The 10189-nt window shown below is 29.4% G+C and overlaps 1 pseudogene; it reads right to left on the reverse strand.

Moving 5' to 3' along the window:
- Positions 1 to 6042: 6042 nt before the first annotated feature.
- LOC139856808 (uncharacterized) lies at positions 6043 to 9213 on the reverse strand (annotated as a pseudogene).
- Positions 9214 to 10189: the final 976 nt, after the last annotated feature.

Below are 10189 nucleotides of genomic sequence, written 5' to 3' on the forward strand. Positions count from 1 at the left end.
ACTACGAGGCGAGTCAACGTGGGTTCACTATCTAATTCTTTTTCTCGTCGATTGTATGTATGTGCATATTTTATTTTTATTTTTTTATTTTGTGTGTATTTTGGTTTATATTTGTTTGCAGTGAGTTTTATAAAAAGATCTACTATTTAAAATTGATTAAACTTGAATTTAACCTGTTTTCATTGAAAACGATAATGTTAAAGTGTTAAAACTGAATTATTGTTGTTCAAATTGCACGAAATTAATTGTTAAATTTTTAAGATATCATTTAAATAGTAAATCACGAAAAAAAAAAAAAAAAAATTTAAAAAAAAAAAAATCCTCTCTACTAAATTGAGGTGAAACGCCTTGAGTTTAACTTGTTTCTTTGAAAATAAAAATGTTAGGTGTCACAACTGAATTTTTATTTTTCAAAAATTGTACAGAATATTTGTTAAATTCTAAAAGTCTGTAGTAGATTGCAAAATTATACTCTTTTATCAATAACCGTAAAAATATATAACTTGTAAAACTTTGTCGTGGATAATGATAGGTTTGACAACCGAAATTAATCTCTACCTAGACGATAGGAAACAAAGTTTTAAGTTTGAAAATTAGTTGATTTAAGGGTATATAACAAAAATAGAGTGAATTTTTATTTATTTTAATTTTTATTTTTCATGTACTTGTTTTTATTTTATTTATTTTCGATAAAACTATAAAAACTTTAAACTTTTAATTTATTGAATTTTATAAATTGACTTTAAAAATTTATAAACGGATTAAGATCAGGTGTAAAAACCGAATTTCCGTTACAAATATAAATTTTTAAAAGATATTTTAAGATTCAATTGATTTTAAGTTATAAAAAAAATATAGAGTGTATTTTAATTTGTTTAAACTTTTATTTTTCATGTACTTGTTCTAAAATTAAAAATGTTAATATCTTTAACACAAAAATAGAGTGTTTTTATTTTATTTTTGAATTTGTCTTCAGAAAAAACATTAAAAACTTTAACTATTAATGAATTGAATTTTATAAATTTATTTTTAAGATTTATAAACGGATAAAGAACAGGTGTAAAAACCGAATTTCCGTTACAAATATAAATCTATAAAAGATATTTTAAATTTAATTGATTATAAGTTATAAAAAAATATATATATATATATATAAAAAGAAAAAAAAAATTAGTTTGTAATAACAGAATTTTTTTGGTGTGTATTGAAACTTATAATGTTTTTATTTTTTATATATTAGCAAGAAAATATAGTGTGGGGTAAAAAAAAATGTGTTGTACGATTGAATTAAAACCCCATATTTTGTGTGTTGTTAACATGGTTTTGACAGGTACAGACGAAAATGCAATTAGACGAAACGAAACATCAAATTACATTGTGATACAAACATTGGATATGATCATAGGTAAAACAATTTGAAAATCCAAATCGGTTAACAAAGGAAGTTCCAAATACTCTACACTTTTTGTCCTCTCAAATTTATACATTATTATCTGATTTTATGTAATGAGGGCATTACATAATCTTAAGTGTGGGGTGGGAATATATAAATTCTCGAGAACTAATAAGTTATTGGTTTTTATGAAAATTTGAAAATTTTTAAACAAATGTATCTAATCAATTTTTAAAGGTAACTACGAGCAATTAAAGATCAGGTGTAAAAACCGAAATTGTTGTCTCCATACATTAAAAATACATAAGTTTATTTGTTTAAAACTTATAAAAGAAAACCATTTATAACAAGAATTTATAAATCCTTATATTGAGAACCATTTATCACATGTTTCTTTGAAGTTTATTGCAGATATCATTGCTACAGAATGTATAAACCTGAATATTCCATTATCACGAGTAATAGAGGATGAATCAAATCCATCCCGTAAGGAAGTAAAGTCTTCCGAATTGACACACTTGCTAACTTATGTTAGAAGATGTAGTCCAGAACAGCTGTAGGTTGACGAAAAATCTTGAAAAGTCATCCCTAAAATCGGCTGGAAATCCACCTAACCTCAGCATCAAACAGGGTTTTTGGTGGTCAGACTTATCCTAACCATGAGATGGATCTGTCTCGTACAATGGGGGGGCACAATGCAAATTAGCTTTTAAGACTAATGAATCTAATCCCCAGATGGATGATCTCCGTAAAGATCAACCGCATCTATGTTTGACCGCGGTCAACATACATATGCCATAACAAATTGAGGTGTGCAAACTCATGGTTCACCGATGATATTTGGACACGATATAATTTTGTTCTAAAACTTATGCTATTTTTTGAATTATATTGTGTAAAACTATTTTTGGACATTCGGCTTCAAGTTCCATGATACTACAATCATGGGGGCGAATAGCTTGCTTATCGCCGACTGAGACTTCGGTTTTCAGTTACCCTCAACCGGAATTTGAGGTTAAAACCGGAAAACGTGTCTAGTGTAAAAACTAGCATGACATTTTATAAAATCATAAAACGTTTTCACAAGGTCCAATTTTCCCTAAGGATCCAAATTTTTAAACCCTAATCACGAGTTTCATGTTTGTTTCTGTTGTCAGAATTTCATTTCGTGTGGTGTGCGTGTGATCCAATAAATACTGTGTTGTGTAATAAATTTCATATAGCGTGTGTTTCATTTCGTGTAGTGTGTGTTGTGTAATATATAATGTTCTAACTCTGTTAAAAGATGTAATTGCTTGAGGACAAGCAACGTTCTAGTGTGGGGTATTTTGATATTGCTCTAAACATACATATTATTCGACGCAATATCACTCATATTTCATAGGTTTTTATCTTCTACGAAGACATTCAATGCGCATTTCACGAGAAAAACGATAAAGGTAGACAAGAGTTTGTTATTTGAAGATTCGACGATAAAACGATCGTTTTAACCAGATTTATATCAAGAAACGTTTATCCGAATGAAAGTACAAGATGAAAGAAGAAAAGAGTTCAAATGTATAGTGCCAAGACAGTACACGTCAACACGAGATCAACAAAGAACAAATGAAGAAGAAAAATCAAGAAAACTGGAAATTTGCCTTACACGAATCGTGTACTATTACACGAATCGTGTAATATCTCTGGTCATACACGATTCGTGTATATATACCCGATTCGGGTAATGTTAGGCCTCAACAGTTTCCAGAACGTGCAAAAAGCTGGCGGCTGCTTTATTATTTTTTTTATACTACTTTTGGCTAGTGCTGCAAGTAATGGACGAATAATCATCAAAACACTCAGCAATTGGACAGTCTTTTTGACCAAATTAAGCTCAACTACTACTTCTATTCAAGCATAAATATGGAGTACTATCAACAGACACAAGGGAGATTATTACAACACATTTACAAAACAAGTTTATTATAGTTAAATTATTGTAAATTTTATTACGCTGTAAAAATAGTTTCAACTATTAAAGGGGTATTGTTCGTGATAAAAGGGTGTTATTATACGCGTGAAAGGGTTGTTATTATTGTAATTTTTCTACTGTTTGAAGTTAATGCAAGTGAAGATATTTTAGTAAGTTTACTCTGTTAAAATTAGCGTTGTTATTATGCCTGCATATCTATATTTTTATGTTTCCCCTAGTGTAATGGATAGCTAAATTTCTCTAGTGTTTGCTTAAATGTAGAGCCCCTAGTGAAATGGATTGTTACCCTTAGTAAAGTTAAAATGTAACTTTAGTATTTTTAATATTGAGCCTAGTTAAAAGAACCATTTTTATGTAATTAGGTATTTAACCCTTGCCACTTAATTTAGTAAATTTATATAACGAAAGTTATATTTATTTACCTAAATTAAGCTTCAACATTAAAAATGATCTAGACGAATTTATGAATAAGTTATTGACACCAATTTAGGAATAAACTTCGGTGGTTTGGGTGATATCAATAAATTATATGAAAGTGAAATTATAAAAAGGGAAACCGTTATAATTTGGGTAATGACGAAAGTCAAAACTAGGCTAGGTCTCAATTTAAATACTTAGGGATTAGTAGCTTTCTAAAAAGAATCCGATGAAAATTAGATTTTATTTAGTTAAGTTGTAACTTTATATTTATTCGAGAGAAAAATGTAAAGTTTGATACTAGAACATTTTAATAGGGCGTAAAACTTAAGACAATCCATGGACCTAGGGGTGACACAATTAAGTAAACACTTCCCATTTATATTATTTTTACTTCTTATAAAAGTTTTATCTTTATTATTTACGAATTTCAAGTTTAAAATATATAAAAATACATAAAAATAACTAATTTTCGAAACAGGAATCTGTCCCATAATTTAAACCATACACGAATCGTGTGGCCTCACACGAATCGTGTAGGCCTTGACGCGGCTACAGTACTAGCTAGGGTAAAAATTAGGGTTTTGATTAATTAATTATTTATAATTTAGGTTATTAGTTATTTAATTATTATAATTAGGTTATTTATTATATAATTAGTTTTAATTAAGTATAAAATACAAAAATACATGTTTTAATCCTAAAATTAGTATTAATCATTATAGGTTTATAAATTGTAATTAGTTTATAATTAGTAAATTAATTAAATTCCTTTTAATTTGTATTAGTTTTATTAAAAATGCATTTTAGTTAAATTAATTAAGTTTATATAATAATTGCTTAAAACAAAAATCTAAACATATAGTTTTATTAAAAATTACTATTTTACTAATTACCATTTAGTAACATAATTAATGCATCATAATTAGTATAATTTCATTTAGTATCATTTTAAGATAATTCTCGTCATATTGTAATTTTATTTTATTTAGTACATTAGTTAAGTTATTTTCTTTTACTGTTACTATAAATTGCCTAATACAAAACCCCACTTTAATTAAGTTTGACATCAAAGACTATTAAAAAAGAAAACCATTAAACACTCCATCTCCCTGTGGAACGAATCGGATTTACCAACAATCTAAACTACACGGATAGGACTAGTTGCCTATATATATGTGTGAAATCAACCTAAAATCAATAAAATACCACATATACAATAAATCAATTCGTGTAACAAAACAACTCAAATCCGTTCATAAATAAAGGTTTCGATCCAGCACATCAATTGTATTTTCTTTGATATATGTCTTCGTGTTGAACCTTAATCAAAAGTTAGAAGTTAAGATAATTTCATGTAAGTTCGTTTTCAGTTTTTAACTAATGGAATGCACCCGCGCTTTCCAAGTGTACTTTAAAACACAACTTCTTCATCAATATAAGCTAAAAATATGCATTCACCGATACTTTCAACCTGCACTTCGGCTATTAAAAAAGCAACAAAATTTTGAAACCAAGAACCAGATCGAGCGTGTGTATAGTACAGGCTTGGTATCGCAGTAAATTGTTTGTACAAACAATGGTATAACAATATCAAGTTACATCTCTGAAAATGAATAAATCTGTACCCAAAGTTCTATCTTATATTTTCACTTTATGACTTCTATGTTGTATATACAAAACTTCAAATGTTAAGGTATCTGTTCTTTTGCTGATGTAGCATCCCCATAACTTGCAATGTCATCAAAATTGTTGCCACATCATCAGCTTACAAGTTATAAAGGGTCAGATATAGGAATAACTGCAAGTTAACTCCCTGTCTGAATAAAAAAGAATACATCTCCAATATGCAGATAAACATTCCATAAAACCCAGAAACTGTGTTAAAAAGGGTGCTCAGTTTATAATAATAGTATTACTTCAAACTGAGCAGCCATTTTAACACAAAGTTTCTGGATATATAAATTACTTCTACACTTAAGATAATATTTCCTACCTTTCTTAGCAAATGAAATCGCAAGAACAGGGAAAAACACTAGGAGGGGGAAATGGGTCAGCTGGATCGAGAAACGGGTCAAGATAAGTAAATTTGAAGTAGTTGAACTGTGTTGGATTGTGACTTCACTATATGAATGGAAGTAAAATTTGACTCTGCGTAATAGATATATGTATATCAATATGTGAATATATTAATATATATGTATGTATATAGTTTAGATGATATGAGATATATTCATGGATGTTAAATTGTTATCCACATGCAATCCACTAATCATCCACATACATATCCATATCAGCAGTTCACCTATCTATATCATCCATATCCACCATTTACCGAATGGATCGGAGAATATCCAAGTGGATCGGGTAACCATTGACATCCCTACCTTTGCCCTATAAATGCTTATTTATACAAACAATTACACTGTTTTGTATGTTTGGAAATAATATACGTCTATACTTCTATATATCTGATGCACGATTCCACACTCAGGTGGCTTCCTCTGGTAGCAGCTTGTATGGTTGTTCAGCGTCGCCATTCTCGAGTTTTGGTAACTCGTTAGAATCCTTTTCGCTGTTAAAACAAGTAGTACTTTCATATAAGATCACAACATGAAATACATGATGAATGATATAACAAATACAGTGATAAAAAGACTTACGTTTTTGAATATATGACAAGCCCGATTCCAACAAATAGAAACGAAACATAATATAACCAGTCCACCTGCAAGACTTACAAGCAAACCAAACTCAAACTTTTGCGATAGTGATTCAACGAAGTTAGACCGATTTTTGCAGAGGCTTATTGAATCGAAATGCGGATTCATAATTCATTACCTTTTGGTGGTGTAAAAACACGCGAATAACCACCGCCCACATATCAGCAGTAAGTAATGATAGATTAAATAGTGTGGCTCCACTTGCCTGCATAATTCAGCCATTCTTTTATCATGAATAAATCAGTTTGGTTTATGTCTCTTTCATCTGTTTAAGTCATTTCTTTAATGAGGAGCTTAATGAACCTGTAGAACGACAGGTGTCAAAGAAGAGAACGCAAATCCTGCTATCCCAAAACCAGCAAAAGTTAAAACCTGAAATATAAAATCACGGTTAACCTTTTACCAATATTTTCATTGTACGCATCAAACTTCTATTTTGGCTACTTGCATCCATAAATTTGCTTGAAAACAAAGGGACCAATGAGAACGCGACATGTGGCGCGAAAATCACATGTGATTGAAAAAAAAAATTCGAAAATTTTTTTTTTTCAAATTTTTTTTCTGAATTTTTTTTTTCGAATTTTTTTCCGAAATTTTTTTTTCGAATTTTTTTTAAAAAAAATCATATGTAATTATGCATGTCAATCACATGTGATTGTAAACCCAATCACATGTGATTATGCATGGCAAATCCAATCACATGTGATTGTACAATTCAATCACATGTGATTGTGCAGGTAAATCACATGTGATTGTAAAAAAAAAAAAAAATTTAAAATTTTTTTTTTTTTTAAAAAAATTTCGAAAAAAAATTTAAAAATTTTTTTTTTCAAAAAAAATTTTTGAATTTTTTTTTTTCCAATCACATGTGATTTTCGTGACACATGTCGCGCTCTCATTGGTCCCTTGAATCTCAACTTAATTTATGGACTCAAATGAATATTCCTCTATTGCCATATATAGAAAGTTAGAAACTTTTGAAGTTTGATATACAACAGAAGTTGTTAACTTACAACTTCTGGAGACCAAGATACAACTTCAAGATTCTTCCTCTCAAATATGGCCCTAAAATATTGTTATAGAAAAACAAAACAATGATAGTAAACAAAACATCCGTATACCTATTATTAGGGAAACATACATAAAGCCGCTTCTTAACAAAAAAGGATACATCTCTAATATACTAACAAGCATTCCAAATAAACCAAACATCGCAATTACTTCAATCCGGCCAGCTTTTTTAACACAATATTCCTGCATATGGAAACTATTACTAATAGAAAACTCAATCAACCCATTAATAGTGATTGGTCGAAAACATTAAACAGCACATGTACCAACACTAACCTCACCAACATTGCTAAATGCAAAAAAAACATGTTCCTGCAATCACAATTACATCACCAAGAATAGGATTGGAGCCACCTGAAACAATACCATAACATATACTGTATCACTTAAAAAGCATGATACCTCAAAAACACAATATTACCTGCATTAGGACTAGGTTTTCTTTACCTCCACCGCGCACCCCAGAATCCGAAAGTAGCACTAAACATAGACCAGAAACACAAAGAGCTGCCCCAAAAAACTGCCATAAAGAATACTTTGTTCCAAGAAACATGTAAGTGAGGATTATCACCCAAACAACCGTCCAGCAATCAAGTATTGTCACACTTGTTATGGATGAAAACTGGTACGCTTTATTTACTGAAATCAGCCACAATAAACATCATTGCAACATTCAACAGCAGACCCATGTATTTCACAGACTTGTTCACTATGGTTGACTTTTCAGGTCAAATAGCATTTAAGTCAAGTTCAAAATCTAAATGATTATAACACTAAATCTAATACAAGGAGTTGTTTATCTAGGAATCACTTAATCAACTTAAATGCTGGTACAAAATTTTTCCATATAAATCAAAGATTTCATGCCCGTTTTGTAAAATTGAAGATTATATGTTTGACCTCAAATTCTTGCTTAGATTGTAAGTACTAATTTTACTAACCAAGAAAATTTCCTTGGACATCCACTGATGCAATGAGGAGATACCAATACCAGGAAACCTGCAACAAAAATAATATAAAAAACAAATCTTTTAGGGGATAACAAAATATGTCCAAACACAATTATCCGTTGGGTATTGAATTAACCAATCTGAGTTACGTACAAATCATGTATCAAAATATATGAACATGATATAAGATTTACTTGTAGGTGTTGACGACGGTATAATAAGATGCTTCCAAAGACTAATGTTAAAGCCACATAAGAACAAAATGCAAGTGTAAAGGGTGCATTAACACCTACAAAACACAAAAAATAACAATTCATTGGATACACACACACACACACACACACACACACACACACACACATATATATATATATATATATATATATATATATATATATATATATAGACATAGTAATATGAAGAAAACTATTAAGAAAATATAATTAAATTAAAAACGAACCTAGATTAGCAGAAAGGGAAGAGTTAAAACTCATAAGAGCCATTGAAAAAGACACCAATTGACCCATAAACACAACATACACCACCCTCCAAAAACCTCCACCGTTCTTGATGGAATCCATATAACCCAATTCGATTCAAGATTTTGAAGTTTTAGAATTCTTGAAACCAAAAATACTAGTATTTGGGTTGAAAAACAGAGGATAAGAAATTTTGATTAAAATAGTGTGTGATGTGATCTTACCCTGCTTTCTATCAGGGGATGATTCTCACACACACTTTTTTTATCCTCACACACCTATTTTAACCTTTTACTCTTCTAATAATACTCAATTATTGATGTGTGAGGATAAAAAAGTGTTTATGAGAATGATCCCCTTCTATTAGTGGGTTTTTGGGAGTGTTAATATATTGAAGAATATATATTGAGTATTGAATATAATATATATTTAAAAAAAAAAAAAGGAGTATATATTGAGTATGATATTTAAAAAAAAAAAGACTTTACAACTTAACCAATAATATAAGCATTTAAGAAAAAAGGCTTATTGAGTCTTGCTAAAATGCTAATAGATTTTGATAGAGTTTTCTCTGGCGCCTTTAATTTGATTGTTGTTTTTGGACCTATTATGCTTCGTCTTTCGCTGCTTCAGTTGTGTTTCTCTAGTTTCTCAAATCTTCGATTATATATATATATATATATATATATATATATATATATATATATATATATATATATATATATATATATATATATATATATATATATATATATATATATATATATATGTATATATATACAACAACAACAATAATACCCAATTCCACTAGAGTGGAGTATGGGAGAGGTTAGATGTAGACAGTCCTTTCCTCTACCCTAAAGTAAAAGGGAAGTCATTCCTCCACCCACGGATACCTATTGTAGTGACCCGAACTTTTTCATGTTTATATATATTAATTGAGATTGATATTTACATGATTAAATGTTTCCAACATGTTAAGCAATCAAACTTGTTAAGACTTGATTAATTGAAATATGTTTCATATAGACAATTGACCACCCAAGTTGACCGGCGATTCACGAACGTTAAAACTTGTAAAAACGACATGACGATATATATATGGATATACATATGGTTAACATGAGATTATGATAAGTAAGTATCTCCATAAGTATATTAACAATGAGTTATATACATATAAA

The sequence above is a fragment of the Rutidosis leptorrhynchoides genome, chromosome 1 (assembly GCF_046630445.1).
Source record: "Rutidosis leptorrhynchoides isolate AG116_Rl617_1_P2 chromosome 1, CSIRO_AGI_Rlap_v1, whole genome shotgun sequence".
NCBI classification, from domain to species: Eukaryota; Viridiplantae; Streptophyta; class Magnoliopsida; order Asterales; family Asteraceae; genus Rutidosis; species Rutidosis leptorrhynchoides.